Raw genomic sequence first — 16,433 nt, 5'->3', positions numbered from 1 at the left:
CCCGTGCGGAACAGCCTGCCTGCGGGGATGGACGCGCAGGGCGGGCGGGACCCGGCAGGAGGCGCGGCGGTGCCCGGGGCAGGGGCAGGGACACGACAGGGCTGAGTCCGCGGGGGCGTGCGGAGTCGTGCCAAGGCGGGGGGGGGGGCGCCGCCTCCGCGTAAAGATCACAGCCTGTCACGCTGCTACCGAAATGACATTTCGGGGACGGGTTTAAACGAAGCGACTCCCCGCTGTCAAGCCGCTCCCGTCGCAGGGACATCCGGCAGCCCGGGGGCGAGCCCTTTAGGGACGCTGCCGTCGGGCGGGCGAGCGCCGGAGAAAAGCCTCTGCACAGCTGTGGAAGGCGGTGAGGTGCCTCTTCCCAGTCATTGTCTTTGTGACACGTTTAGTGAAGCGGTCCCTGGCCAAGCGCAGGCAGCGAGAGCCACAGAATCCACGTCAAATTGCTGGGGAAACGCTGTTAAGGGTTTGTACATGCAAAGCTGGCCCTTTATGCGTACGAGCCCTGGTTTCTGTTTGGGGTCTTGATCACATAAAGTTGAGCCGCGCAAGTTGCTAATGGTGTAAGGCTGCTATAATATTTTCTTCTGTAAATAGTTAATTTCTTTTGTTTCAAAGGGGAGAAGATGATGTGAACAGGTAATAAAAGCAAAGCTTCAGCAGAATTAACTCTAGAAACCCTGGTGAGGTACCCCAGCAGAAAAACGACGGTTTCGATCATTATTTTTAAAAAATATACGTTTAGAAGCCTAATTGTTTGGACTTCTTTCTTTCTTTTTTTCTTTTATTTTTTTTTTTTTTTTCTGGAGGTGGGGGGGGAAGGACTGGAGGGGAGTTCTCTATCGGAGACACCATTTTACGCCAGCACAGCGGCAGGGAAGTATTTTTAGCGGTCTCCCCTCCCGGGCGGCTGCGGCGTTCCCCTCCATTGGGTGGAACAGAGCGCCGGCGCGGCGCCCCCCGCCGCCGGGGAGCCCGGCCGGGAGCGCGGCCCCAGCCCTGCCCGCCTCCCGCCGCGCCGCGGGGGCCGGGCCTGCGCGGCCGCGCCGGGCACTGCACCGCGCCGCGGGGCCGGCGGGATGGATGCGCGCCGCGCTGCTTAAAGGATGCGGGCTCAGGCGGGGTAAGTCAGCAATCTGCTACGGATGCTGTTCTGCTGCAGTAATGTGGTCTCTAGGGGAACTAGGGCTTGATGCATGCTACGCTGCCTAGGCTTCCTCCAACCCGTCGCCTCTCTGCTGCTCTTAAATGGAGGTTACAGCTGATCCATCAGCCACAGAGCTGCACGCATGCCCACCTTCTCAGCCTTCAGTGGTGGAAACTTATTAATTTCTGCCTTCGACTTCAGGCCCGTTGGTTTCCTGTCTGAAAGCATTATTACTTTTGTCCATGTGGCAAAATAATTAGCATACAGATGAGAAGGGATCCTGCCTCTGAGCCTCAGTCGCAGGAGAAGATGTGCAGTGGAAAGTTGATTGGATGAATGGAGAACAAATGGTGGGCGTTCAAAAGCATTAGGAGAGTTTTGTTGTCGTGGAGCAGGTTTGTCAGTTTTCTGGGTGAATCTCGTAAGATGGAAGGCAGGGTGGCTGGTGCCGAGACGACTGCTTGACAGACTGTGGCCTACTTGAAGGTGCACGTTTGGACTGCATGCATAGATAATTCCTTTGGACTACTTTGTTTTGCAATTCTTCGGCTTTCCCTTTCCTGTTCCCTCAAGGTAAATATGTCCTTTTATCACCGTTGTTGTTTGCAGGGTACTTTGCTGTTGTTGACAAAGTGATGGAAAGTTCTACTCTTTGGGCAGTTAACAAAGGAATAGCTTCCACTTCTCCCACCCCAGCTCCACAACACATACTCCTGTGCATGGAGCTGGAGGAGGCTGAGCAGCTCGGGGCCCGATCCTGCTCTCCCTGAAGTCAACGGGGAGTTTGACATTGCTTCCAGTGAGAACAGGATCGAGCTCTCAGTGATTGTTGTTTTAATAACGACTGCTGGAGATGTCAGATTTCTGCTTCCTATTTTCTAGAACAATGTGGGCAGACCTGTAAAATTAGCAAGTACTGTTTCAATGAAAGCCCTGCTGTGATTAGTTTTGATTGGTGTGGTATGCATTTTCTTGGTTGAAAGGAAAAAAATGCTTATTTAACACAAACTCGCCAGTAATGCTAAAGCCCAAGTTGCAGATTGACAAATTGCTGGTGATTCTCTCAGCTATATATCTCCGCTACATATGTGTCCTTATAAAGGCTTGTTTTTTGAGAGAAGAAAACAAAAGAAAAAAATAAACAAGCTATGTGTGAATTAGGTATTTTTTTGTCAGATAATAATACTGAGTCAGACTGGAATCCCACTTCTCGAACAGAGCATCCATTGATAGGCATTTCTTATATAATTCGGATGCTGTGTATAAAATATGGGGTACTTGAACATTTAGTTACATTTGCTTTTCTTTTCGTATAGTCATTTAGGAATATTTTTGTTCAATCCTAATGATTCCTAATCTCCTTAAAAATGGTGATTTTCATTTTAACTGACCTAATTTTGAAACTGCATTTATGGTTGGGGTTAAGTAGAAATTATTATCTGGTAATTGTCTTTACATATTTCTTGTGACTATTGTAGAACAGTTTAATAGATTATTTGCTTTAATTTGAGTGGTGTGGAGATTTTATTACCTTTGATTATATTGTTGGGGAGAACAACAGCTACAGTTCCAAATGATGTTTAGTTTTTACCTTTCTCTCCTTTTTTTTTTTTTTTTTAATTGCCGTTTCAATTCGGTGTGATAGTTTATTTTCAAAAATTGCCAAACAAATAAAAGTCTTTGTCATGTCACTCTGCAAACAAAAAAGCCCCCTAAATATTGGAACAAACTGTTAACCCTTGCTGGGCAGTTAGCAGGTACCCCATATGGTTTATTAAGGTTGATCAAGTTTGGAATGGTAAGGTTAAGCTTGGTTGCTGTAGTGTCATCTGATGACTATATATTTATATTTGTTTGCAATATGACACATTTAAAAACAATTAAGATGGCAACATAACACTTTGAACATTAGAAACACAGAGTGATGCAAGACTATGTAAAAACCCAGCATCTTTCCAAGTAACTATATTTTTCTAAAAACTACATTGATTTATAAAGTGAAACAAAGAGAAGAGTAAATTATTACAATGAGTAAATGTAGAATTAGGTATATTTTAATCTGGTCTTAATGATAGTTTCAATTCTATATATGTATGTATTTTACAGCTTAAACTTTTTGGAGAGTGAATGCTCTTCCTCCCCCTTTCCCCCCTTCTCTCCCCCCATTTTCACCAACAAGGGCAATAGTTAAATGCTAAACATTTGCAGCGGTTTCTTTGTTTTAGATTCAAATACCCAGTTATATGCCCACAGTTTCAAAAAAGGGCATCAGTTTTATTGTAGTAGTTCTTGGTTCATAGTATGACTTTGTTGTTTTAGTCTACAGTCTTGGATGTTACATATTATAAAATTGAGCAACTGTGTTTGGAGACAAAGACAATTAAGAAAGAAGAGGAGCTACTTAAGTATAATCAGAGATAAATGATTTCTCCAGATTTGTTAAGCACTGTTTTTGAGGGTTTCTGTTTTACCTGTTCTCTTTTATTTTGTTTAATTTTTGAGCTGAGGAGATGAGTAAGATATGCAAAGGAATATTTTAATTATATACACATACATGCTACACATATATGGCAGACTATTAGCAAGGCATAGAAACTTTGCTATATGAATGGCAGAAAAGGACTGTTTTGAAAACTGTTCTGTGCTGGTCAGGCTTTTATACAGACTCTAAAAGAACAAAAATATAATTCCCATCCATTAGCATTTCCATGGGAAATGATCACGGGTATTTCTTTCTAAGTGCATTGCACAAGCACATTTATAAAACAAAGTTGTCTGTGTTACAATTATTTCTTGATCAACTTTGAGAATAGTCATTGTTTTGTTGAGAGAGTCAATGGTGGAAAAGTACTTCGATATTAAATAGGTATACAGCACTGAATATCCTCATAGAAATACTGAGTTTAATATCACTTTGTCTGAGCTTGATAAATGTTTGCATCATGTTGATCAACTTTCAGTAAAAATGTGAAGTTCTTGTTATAGTATAGTACCAGAAAACTTTATGGCTGTGGATTACTTACTGACCTTTTCTTTCTTGTAATAGGAGTGATGAGAAATGCTAATAAGATTATCGATGGTGTTTTAAACAGGAGTGCAGCCAGATTTCTATGGAGTAAAATTGAGTGCAGACCAAATAGCATCATCTTCTCCACATATCCTAGATTAAAAAGTCACAAGGAGAACAAATCAAAGCTTTTGTAGCTTGTTGACAAAGATTATCTCTTTAGAATCCTTCACAGTATTTTGCTTTGATTAGAATCACTCTGCCTATATTAGCCATAGAGAAAAAAGCAGCAAAATGTAATGAAACTGAAGTGAAGGGGAAACGTCTTGTATGAGGAGGGGGAGTTGAATGTGGAGACTGACAAAAATCGCAATAGGATTTTTGATCCCTTAAAAGGGATCATACTTCTAGTCATGAAAACAGTAAACATTATTATTAGATCGGATTTAAAATCTGATCTCGGATCAGATTTTCAGTTTGTATATACTAGTTCAGCATGTTTGCACTGAAGCTGCAGATGTGGAACAGAGTCACCAAGTAAGGAAGCTGGCCAGCTTGGTTGTGGAAATAACCAGGGCTGCAGGGTGCCCCAGAGAGAACCATCAAATCAGGTCAGTATAGAACTGTCTGGTAGGTTGTAAACAATAGGAAATCAATGTTGTGTCTGCCAGTAGACCCTTTGGTTTGCTGAAACTCCCACCCGCCTAATGCATCTGGGCAGTTGGTTTCAGAAACCAGTTTCCTTCAGGATAAATTTTGCATTTCTTGAAAGTCTATCATAACCAAATTGATTATAGTTCTGCACCAGGCAAATGCATAAACATCTGTAAGGTGACATATTCCCAACCAAACCAGCACTGGGGTCTGTTATTTAGTGAAGTATTAAAGGTTTGTATTTCTTATACCTTAGTGTCTTCATGGCATTTTTTTATCAGGAAGTTGATTGAAAAGGGCATGATATACAACAAATATATGTTCACTTGGTATGGCTTCAGCTGGTTCAGTCTGAATCTGGCAAGTGCTGTCCCTTGCTTGGTGCTGTAGTGAAGAGAATTAGGGCAAAGCAGCAATTTAAGAAAAAACATTTTTGTGAGGAGTTTTAGAAAGGCTGCTGTTTTGTTCCTACTTTGCATGATCCTGCTTCTGACCCCAAAGAAAAAAAGAGTAGTGAGCTTTGGAACAGGCTTGTATTATCATTTTATAAAATGACAGGCCAAACATATTTCTCATGTGGCTCCAGTAAAATCAAATTAAAATATCTCCTCACTCTTAAGATTTTTTTATTAATAAGATTGTTTATAGGCAGAATGTAATGGAGAGTATAGTTACCATTCAAAAAAGACTTTAGACTTCTCACTGAATGGCTAATTTTTTCCAGGCTTTCTGGTGATGTAGTCTCCCTCACCTCCTGTCCTCCCCAATAGAAATAGTGATAGTATTGCAGATGTAAACTGCAATATGTATATTTCATAGCAACAGCTTGCTTTGTTTTTCCAAAGGAAATCCTGTTTTTCCCTCCTGTCTCTAGCCAATACTGGAGGATATTACCAGGGGAATAAAATTTTATGCCTAATTTTAGTGTTCCTCTACCTAATGTAGTGTGAATAAGTACCATGTTACAGCATTTAACCTAGTCCATCTTTGTCACTTTCTGAACAGTTCCTCAATTCAAATAACATAGTCAAAATGCAGAAAGAGAAGATCTCCAAAGGTCTCCAAGGTTTGTTTTGAGGATAAACTGTAGGGAGTAGATGTTCTGGCATTCCTTCAGTGCTGCAGCAGGGCATTCTCTCACATAGGGGATACTATTGAAAAGGGTTTCCCAGGCTTCTTGTGGTACTGTAAATCAGTGGCTCATCCTTTTATTTCAAATCTACGCCAGGATTATTGAATCCAGTGTATTGGTTTTCAGCACTAGTGATTTGTTTTAGTAACATTTTCAGAGATATTAGCAATTCCTCTGTTGTCCAAAGAGAAAAAAGCCATGTTTAAATACGAAACTATGTTTATAGCAACTTTGCATGCATCGTGGCTGTCATGTCCTATGCATAAATACTCGGGATTTTTTGGGGGGGCTATGTGCATATTTAGGAAGAAATAATACTATTATGTCATAGAAAATGATAAGGTTGACTGCAGGGCTTTTTACTTTCTTTGCATCTTAATAATACTCTTGGTATGTCTAACACAAATTGTTATGAATTTAGAATTATATTTCTGCAGTGTCTTGGTTATGCTGCATAGTTTCAATTAAAAATCCAGAAAAACAGATTCCTTGGGCTGAGAGTTGACACTAAAAAGTAATGCTTGTGTTTTTTCAGCATGTGCAAGCACAAAGTCCATTCCGGGTCTTGCTAGGAAACACCCAGAGTTTACACAGGTCGAGTTAAAATACTCTCACACATAGGAAATGATGTCTGTTCCAGCAGTGGTAAGATGCCTGCACAATTGATATGTTACGTATTTACTGAGAGAAACAGAATTACTGTTCTTCAAGAGTTTCACAATCTGCTGATCCTTTGGCTGTGATCAACCTGCACCCAATCTCAAACTCCAGTTTTCATCAAACTCCAGATCTCATCACGTCCAGTGATGAATAAGTGTTTTTCTCAACCTTTTAAAATACTCTTCATGATTGGATCCACTTGAGCTTAAGGGCTTTACTGTGTGTGGAGTTACTGGACCTCCATATTCCAGGAAAATAGCATACTTCAGTCCTCAGGGATAGTGGGCACAGGCTGGGCTGCAGCATTCTCACAAGAACTAAGGTGGTTTTTGGACATTGCATGTGTAAGATGGAAAGGTTGTGATGAGAGGAATCAGTAACAGTAACATCAGGGAAAAAGAATCAAACATTCAATTGAAAGGAAACTGCTGGTGGAAAAACTGAGGTTCTGTTAGCCAACATACATTTTGGATGCTAAGAAAAATTAGAATTCCATGACCATTGGACATACGACCTCAAAAAAGAGAAGTAAAAGAACCTGAGAAGTGGATATGGAGAAGAAGCTTGTTAAGAAGGATTACACAGAGGAGTCAGGAGATGTATGTGGATGGAAGTCAGGAGTACTTCATGAGCCGAAAGACCACCTGGAAAAGAAAAAAGCTCAAGTAAGTTTATTTTTATATGCTACTTCTGCTAATTTGTTTTGTTTGTTTGTTTCCCAGCTCTAAGAACTTGTTCTTTCTTTTCAGTTCGTTCATTGCTCTCTTAGAGTAGTGTCTGATTACAAGGGGACAGGAAGCAAAGAAAATGTCTTTCAAATAGCCAGTTTATTTTATCACTCCTGTATGCACTACCAATTTTAAGTAAAAAAACCCCAAAAGATAAAATACACCACACCCAGTATTCATAAATGTGTGCTAAATGTAGATAAATATATGTGGGCATGTAGAATTTTTGTGACTAAATATCAGTGCTTTGCATGCAGGGGCAAAAACAATGGCAGTGAAATTGACACCTTAGTATGCCATTAAAACAGATGGTAAATGAGACTGTTAAAAGTATTGTAATTGTTTGCTAAAACCATGTTTTCTGTGAATAAAATGTATATATGTAGTAGAACCTTCATACATGTGGTCCCTTGCTTTCTGAGAGTGAACCAAATCCAAAATATCTTTTCTTTATTCAGGGAAACAGAGCCATTTTGATGTTGGTTCAGAGAAGCTGCTCACTGAATTAAACAATAGCAGCTATCCATTTACATTCATAGACATTCAGGTTGATCTTTGCATGAACATCCCCTTTTATCTTCAGGACACTGTCAGCATTTTTCAGCAAGTATCTTTAAATGTTGAGAGTGAGGAAGGCCTCTTTTACTTCTTTTACAGTGTGCTACTGCCTCACCTTTATCAGCTCTGGAGAAGTGCTCATAGTGGAAAGGCTGGTAATGTGTCTGGATGAACTCCAGCTGCTCTGAAGAACCTTCTCAGGGGTCTCTGCCCTTTCTGAACAGATCGCTGTCTGTTCACTGTCATGTTTCTGCAATTGGAATCTGTGGTAGTCCACACTCTGTATGTAAGGTCTTCAAAAGGTGCTAAATTTAAAGTTAGACATCACAGACAGACTTTCTGAACTGCCCACTACGAGGCTGATCCATTTCATATCTTATGAGAAAAAAAAAAAACATGGGAAAAGGATGGAGATTTTTATCTATGACCTGTCCAATCTAACAATGCCTTTTTTGTTTTGTTGTTGCTTATCAGTGACTTTGCCTGAGAAGAAGCAGATGATGGTTAGAAGAAAGAAAAGAAAGAAAAGGGTAGATATTTTCCATAGGTCTGTTTGGCCTTTGTGACACAACATGCTGGAGAAAAGGCACACTTGAATAGTTTACCTTGAAGACTGAGTATCCTGATTTAGCAAATGCAGGCACTGCAGAGCAGTATGGGATAAAACACCCAGTCATTTCACTGCAGCAGTGAAATGTGTTCTGTAGACAGCTCTGCAGAGCAGGTCTCATCCCATATACCTTCTTCCTTTACCTCCTACCTGCCCAAGAGCCAGCACAGATTGCCATGGTGTTAATTCCAGCCAACTCCTGTGGAAAATAAGGGCATATGACAAGATTGCACATATGTTAATGACTCATGCACGCTGCACTTTTTATTTGTCATTTTATATGTTGTTTGATACAGTTAATAAATTTATATTTTGCAAAAACTGTGATGGATGTGTTCTGTTTGAAAAAAACTGATATGGAACATCCTTTTCCTATGCCCATGCTTCTTGCCAAATTCAGTAAAACGTGGTTAACTTGAAATTCAGGTTTTTTTTAGCAGTCATAAGTGCAGCTTACTCGAAGAGTAGAACAATCAGATTCAAAGCAGTACTGCCAATAACACATATCTGAGTATGCTTCTGAGGCTTCTGGGAATTGTATTCAGATTGAATCCTATAATTGGTCTTATGTATTCAGAATCATAAGTATTTCTACTCTTAGTGAAAGCATCTTCATTTTTGGTTTTAGAGGTGTTTTTAGTTTATGAAATATACATCAGAAGCCATTGAGCAATACATGTATCTTTGTTTCCAGATGCCAGGTGAATCACTTCAGGAACTAGGAAAGAAAAGATAGAGCAGCTTTTTGAGAATTAGTTAATGAAGTAGCTGTCTTTATTAATATTGTAGTCTAGAAAACTGTCCTTGCATTGCAGTATTGCACAAGGATTCCTAAAATTATGAGCTCTGCATAGATTTCATAATTTAATATAAGTTAGTGAGTCACTTGTAACTACTCAAAAGTCTCACTTGTGTTTATTTACTCAGAAGTTAAGAGAAGTGTGAATGGGATACCTTGCTAACTAATTTGCTTGCTTTTGTATACTTTACAAGAGTTACAATTACACCTTTATAGTAATATACATATATATATATATATATATATAAATCTACACCTTTTGTAATATATAAAATTTGTCAGCACCAAGTTGCTAGCCACTGCTACACAGTCAGGGTTTGCAGGTTCTCAGAGCCACCACGCCACTAATTTCTTAGTGTATAAATGCTTTTGATTTTGTGGCATTTCCACTGAAAGGTTGATATAAACTTGGCTCACAGTTTAGTACTGGAATTGCAGTGTCCTGTATCTAAAAGCTTTGCTTCTGCTATTGATGATGCTGGATTTGCACCATGGTTGTACCGAGGGCTAAATATCGTGAGTCTTGGTGTGTTTAAATCAGTTGTGAAGTGCTCCTAATTCATAACAAGTTTTATTTTCTGCCTCCATCTTCTACTTTTCTTCTATTTTATATATTTCTTTAAAATCTGATAAAATTGAAACTCTGAACATGCAGGGAAAAGAGGTAAAATGTGAAAAGACATAAGAACTCCACTGATTTGTTCTATATGTTTGTACTGATGCTATAGACTTGATAAGAAAACATGGAAACATTAGTATGGGGAAATGAAGGAAGAACAGGGGCTCTCAAATAAAAAAACAATCCACAAATAAAATAGGAAGTGGGGAAAGCTGAGTTTAAACTTCTTAAAATTCCTTAAGCAGAGTTCTGGTGTCCCACAATGCTAAGCATTTCCTTCCAGATTGCAAATTGCATAAATTATCCTGAATGCCAAAATTCTCCTGTCTAATGGTGTATTTTATTTGTATGGAGTTACATGACTCCCTGTATGGAGTTCAAGGAACATCTGGACAACACTCTTAGGCTTATGATTTACTCTTGTGTAGTCCTGTGAGGAATAGGGATTTGGACTCCATCCTTATGAGTTCCTTCCAATTTGAGATAATCTGTAGCTTTATGATTCAGATAATTTGAGTTCTAGACAACCTGTATTCCCAAGAGCTGTTGAGTGGCCCAGCTGCTTACTGGGAAGTATTTCTACTGTGAACTGGAGTTTAAAAGTATTTGCTGTAGGAGAAATGGGGCTTTTTCTTACTCACCTGTAGTATTTTGATGTAAGGATGCAAGTAAGTTGGGAGATTCCACTTGTTCCTCATTTTTACTAGCCAGTGGATGAATAGGAAACAAAAATTAAGAGCTAGAAAATGAGAAAGCAAAATCAGTAGCTTTCTTGACTTTTTTTCTTGTTAATACACATTCTGAATTTTCATATATGAGAATTGCAGATTTGAGATCATAGTTTAAAGTTTTTAAAGAAGAAATTTTGACCTCACTGCTAATTGTAACCCTTAAATGTCCAAAACTTGTCTCAGTTTCAGTCATACACTTATATGTTATTTTTCTGCTGAAACATCAGAATATTAGAACCATGGTAACAGCAAAAAAGAATTTGCCAGACATTTGTATTAGTGCAAAGAGACAATACATTTGCATGACTACATTTACAGAGCCAGTGGCCTAATCCTGTTCCACTGAAGTAATTGAAAATTTCTTGAAGGGAGGAAAGCATTCTCTGTTAATTTCTAGTTTTTTTCATCTGTTAACTTTTGCAGTATGGCTTTCAAAACAATTCCATTTAAGACAGAATTATTGACCCATGCTTTATAAATTGAATTCTGGATTTTTTTAATGTTTTGCCCGAAGTTCTGAATACTAAATTTGATTTTGGCATTCACTGCTCTAAGTTGTCCCTTCATCAACCAGTACCTTGGTTGTGGTAAGCTTAAAAACAACATTCCCCAAGAGGTATCACACCTGTGACATAAGCCAAGAAGTTTTTTTCTGTCCTCTCTGGAGGCGTGTTGCTACCCCTGTTTACAGGTAGCCTGAAACACTAATGATCAAAACAGTATCAAATTGAAAGTCATACGATATCAGTATTAATCAACCTTTCTCTTTACTAAAAAATGTGTAATTTATACATTAATGATAATTTGTGATAAGATCCTGACTATAAAATAGTATTTAAAATACAACCAGCCTCTTTTCCTTCATTTTCCTTGAAACTGTTTTGTTGGCCTTGAACTATGCTCAGAGATTTTACTCACAGAATTTTTAAAAAAGCAACTGAATGTAAATGATAAACACACAATTCACTGTAACTTTTATATTCATCATACAAGACAGTAGATAAGTGGGAATGCATTACTGCAAATTTTGAGAACCAGCTACATTATATATTAATAGTGCTGGTAACACTGGAAGGAATCTCATGCTTTAGAAAAGGTGATGTCTGTTTATTGACAGAACATAGCAGAATAAAATCCTCATTCCTGTATGACGTCCTGGCCTGGGTCTTCATATTTTCATAGGGCCTATCAGTCTGTTACTTATCACTTAAATGTTTACAGAATTAGGGCCTAAGCATATGAGGTTTTGAGACAAAATGAACTGCATATTCACTAAAATCAGCAAATGTTTTGAGTTCTTGTTGTGAAAAAACTGTAAGTACGGCAATAATGGAAAAAAACCACAATATTTCTCCTTTCAAATGAAATAGTTTGATTTTCTATTAGAAATTAATCTTTTAGTACCTCCTTAATTTATATTGCAAAATAAACTACGATTAAGTTCAAAATTATTTTCTTTAAATCATAGGATCCAGTGTGACTCATATGCCTTTGCTACTGTTTGGTTTTTCAAAGATCTCATTTTAAATTTGTGAGAATTAATATGGTACTGTCATATGACAAAAAATTTCTGGAGCTGAAATTTGTAGGATTTATGTGGTACTGTCTCATACAAGTTTGTTTAGTCCAGTGATGCTGAGATCTGTGCATTCCTAAATTTTGTGTAAGGGGCCTGTTTTTCCAAGCACTCAGCAGGTACTGCTTGAAAATCTCATGTCTCTGGTTAGAAGACACAGGAGGAAGGGGATTCTTCGAACATTAGACATCTACATTTAAGTCTGTGTGGTTAAAAATTGTTTTCAACAAAAGAACTTGAGGATCATTTACAGTTGTAGAGATTCCTACTTTGTCACTGTATGGCAGAGATACAGAAAATAGATGTGGATACACCTCATTGCTTGTGTAACATTGTGCAACTTCTTCTATCTTGTGATATGCTTATCTGAATTGCAATTAGCTTTGCATATAAATTAGCTGTAAACTGCTTTGCAATACACCATTATCCTGATCCTTTTTGCGCTTTTTTAGATCTTAAGAGAATCATAGAATGGCTTGGGTTGGAAGGGGCCTTAAGGACCATCTATCTCCAACTCCTCTGCCATGGACAGGGACACTTTTCACTAGACCAGGTTGCTCAAAACCCCATCCAGCCTGGCCTTGAATGCTTCTAGGGATTTGGAATCTACACCTTCTCAGCACAACCTGTCTCAGTGCCTCACCAGTCTCAAAGTGAAGAATTTCTTCATCATATCTAATCTAAATCTACTCTCTTTCAGTTTGAAGCTGTTCCCCCTTTTTCTGTCCCTTGTAAAAAGTCCCTCTCCATCTCTCTTGTGGGCTCTCTTCAGGTACTAGAGGGGCTTTAAGGGAAATCAACCCTAACTCTCCCAGCCTGTCTTCATAGGGGAAGTTCTCCAGCCCTCCAGTCCTCATGGCCCTCGTCTGGCCTTCATGGCCTTCATGGCCATCGTGCCAATCACTCCTTCTTATGTTGGGGACCCCAGAGCTGAATGCAGTGCTGCAGGGGGGGGGGGGTCTTCCAAGAGTGATGTAGAGGGGCAGAATCATGTCTCTTAATCTGTTGATCACACTGCTTTTGATGCAGCTGAGGATGTGGTTGGCTTTTAGGCTGGAAGGGTACAATGCTGGCTCATGTCCAGCTTTCTATCCACCAGCAACCCCAAGCTTTTCACCTCAGAGCTGCTTTCAGTTCCTTCTCTTCCCAAGCTGTATTTGTGCTTGGGATTGTCCCAACCCAGGTGCAGGACCTTGCAGTTCGTCTTCATGGGCCCACCTCAAGCCTGTCCAGGTCCCTCTGGGTGGAATTCCTTCCCTCCAGTGTATGTTCCCCGTGCCACATGGCTTGGTGGTGTTGGCAAACTTGCTGAGGGTGCAATCGATCCCAGCATCTGTGTCACCAACAAAGATGTTTGTGCATACCAGTAGCAACTCCTGAGGAACATTACTTGTCATTGGTCTCCATTTGGATATTGAGCTGTTGATTGCAACTTTTTAAAGTGTGACCATTCAGCCAATTCCTTATCACAGAGTGGTCCATCCATCAAGTCCATGTCTTTCCAGTTTAGAGATATAGATGTTGTGCAGGACACTGTCACAGGCTTTGCACAAGTCCAGGTAGATTACATCAGTCGCTCTTCCTTCATCCACCTACACTGTAACCCCATCATAGAAGGCCACCAATTTTGTCAGGCATGATTTGCCTTCAGTAAAGCAGTGTTGGCTGTCTCCAGTCACCTTTTTTTCCATGTGCCTTGGCATAGTTTTCTGGAAGGTGTTAGTATTAGTCATTACATCTCTTTTAATACAAAAGATACTTCGCAAATTGACACTGTGGCTTGAGAGCAGATCAGCAAGTGTTAACAGTAACATTTCTAAGCCAGACTACTCACTAATTTTAGCGACTTTTTTTTAAACCTATATCTTTGAGTCAACACAGAAAAGAAAATGAGGAGGGAAAATAAGAGCAGTGTCTCCTTGATGGTGGTAAATAGTATGGTGTTATTTTTCAAATCTATGGCAAGCACTACTGCTTGAAGGGATTTCAGTTTGATGGTACCACCTGAGAAGTAATCTGAAAAATAGCAAACAAGAGTAAAGGTTTTTGGTGAGCCTTTACTAGTCTTTGCCTGGTGAGCTGGGTGGAGGGGTGTGGTTTCTTGCTCATTCCATTTGGTGAGTTTCATTTCTGTCATCTCCTTATTTGCCAATAAGCCAGTAAAAGTAGGTCTCCATCAAAATGGTCAGTATGGGTGCACGGTGTGCAAATATACCTGAGCTGGTATTAATCACTGACTTTGGGCTGGAATAGCTGTAGAAGGTGCAATGATCCTCGGTTGGTTTTGTTTTGGGGTTATTTTTGGAAGAAAACTGGTAAGAGTCAGTAACTTGAAATTTTATGATGCTGATAGACTTATCAAGATAAGCAATCCAGTTGGTTAAATAAGCATAATTCATGTTTCCCTCCTGTTGTGTGTTTTGCAAATAGATTTTTTTTGAGAGCAGATTGATTATTAAGTGCCTGAGATAGTATGTTATGATCAAGTGACATGAAATATTTGTACCTGATACACCTTAATGAAGTGTTAAAGCTGTGTATGCTGATCTAAGTATCAAAGAAGTGTAGAGATAATAGTGCTTTATTTGATGACAAATATAAAATTATATTTGTACTAGCCCTTGTAGTTAATGCTCATCCAAGAGCTCACTTTTCCCTAGAGACCATATTGGGTATAATTTGCAGGTTTTTAGAAAAATCGTATTGAAAATGTGTCTGAAGGTCCAGTACAATCTTCTCAAAGGCATTGAAATCAGGATATAACCATAATAATGTCCAAAGTTCAGTCTACACAATGACACACAAATATTGTGGAGGCACTTGAGAGACTGTGAGAAAAAGGTGCATTTGTATTTAAAGTCAGGTTGTCATGTACAGGTAATTTCTGACACCTCCACATGTCAGTGGGAATAGAAACATCCCTAGAGCCAAGACCTGACTCTTCTGTTGGATCAGGTGGTGAAAGAGAATCCACAACATCTGTGCAGGTCAGAAGGGTGGGAGGAAAACACGGGCTGAAGGCCACTGTATCTGGAAAATATCTTTTAAAAATCCTCTACCTACTTTCTCTGTTCTGAAAAACCATTTGGGAAAGGAAATTCTGTTTTTAATCATAGAAACACATTTCTGTTGCAAGTTAGAAAATATGCAGTAGGAATCAGTTCAACACCAGTGGGGAGATACTGTGGTTGGCCAAATAGGTCCTCCCATTTTAAGTTCACATAAATTAAAGTCAAAAGTTTGAAAAATATACTTAATGTCAAGAGAAGTTGGACAAAACAGGTAGTCATGCACTTCATTAAACACAGCTTAGAAACAAGATGGAAATGGGACATTTCAGATTGTTTGGTTGCTTAATAAATCTCTGTTTTGTATTAAGGAATACATTTAACATGAATATTGACACATGAATATTTCCTTATTTGGAATAACCAAAGCTAGTTTTTGTGTTTCTGCAACTCAGGATTATGCTGCTATGTTTCCTGTCTGTTTTTATGCTAGATAGTGTTGACCCTAAGCATTCCTGGATTTGTGGGTCAGAGATGACACAAAGATGCCTAGATACAGAAAAAAATAAGATTCCATTTCTTTTTCTGTGCATAGGGCACAGGTGTGTTCATCTTGTTTTAGAAAGACAGCCTTGGACCACCTTGGACACAGTTAGGACATTAAAGATCAAACTTTTCTCTTTGCAGTACTAGTGTAAATATAGTATGTCCTGTGATTTTACTGGCTGTTTTGAAAGTATCCAATTGGTGTTGCAAGAATAACTTGAATAACCTGGAAAGGACTGCAGGCCTAGCAGAATGTCAGGTGTGAACACAGACTAGAGCTACAAATTTTAATTAAGTATAAATCCCCAATAATTCATAGTTTAAATTAAAATTCAGAATTTGGGAGGTCCTTTTAAAGAGAGAGCTTCTTTCACTAAAACCTCTACTTTTTAAGCAGGCCTTCAGGCACATTTTGAAACTCACAATACTCTGAGCTTTGACATGATTTAGCAGTTCATGGAATCATCACTCACCTCTAAGGTTTACATATTTTTTCATGTCGCACATGCCGTGACATCTGTTTTGCGGAAAAGAAGATTGTTCTCAACAATGTCAAATGGAGACAAAGATGGAGTCATAAGGGATAGTGAGATGTAGAGTCACTTGAAGCTTTACTTTAAGGCTTTATAACTGACAAAGCAGATGTGCTTTTTCT

General features: G+C 39.1%; 1 protein-coding gene across 15 annotated transcripts in view; it reads left to right on the top strand.

Annotated features, from left to right (window-relative positions):
* Positions 1-1,100: 1,100 nt before the first annotated feature.
* MYT1L (myelin transcription factor 1 like) overlaps positions 1,101-16,433 on the top strand; it is a 310,510-nt gene continuing 295,177 nt past the window's right edge. For 14 of the 15 annotated variants that reach the window (XR_015802716.1, XM_014869547.2, XM_088162369.1 and 11 more), the window contains exon 1: positions 1,139-1,723. The gene's annotated coding sequence lies outside the window, so the exon portion shown is untranslated. The other variant, XM_088162362.1, reaches the window with a different exon arrangement.

The sequence above is a fragment of the Sturnus vulgaris genome, chromosome 3 (assembly GCF_052056855.1).
Source record: "Sturnus vulgaris isolate bStuVul1 chromosome 3, bStuVul1.hap1, whole genome shotgun sequence".
Lineage (NCBI taxonomy): Eukaryota > Metazoa > Chordata > Aves > Passeriformes > Sturnidae > Sturnus > Sturnus vulgaris.
This window is presented reverse-complemented; position numbering and strand designations above follow the sequence as displayed.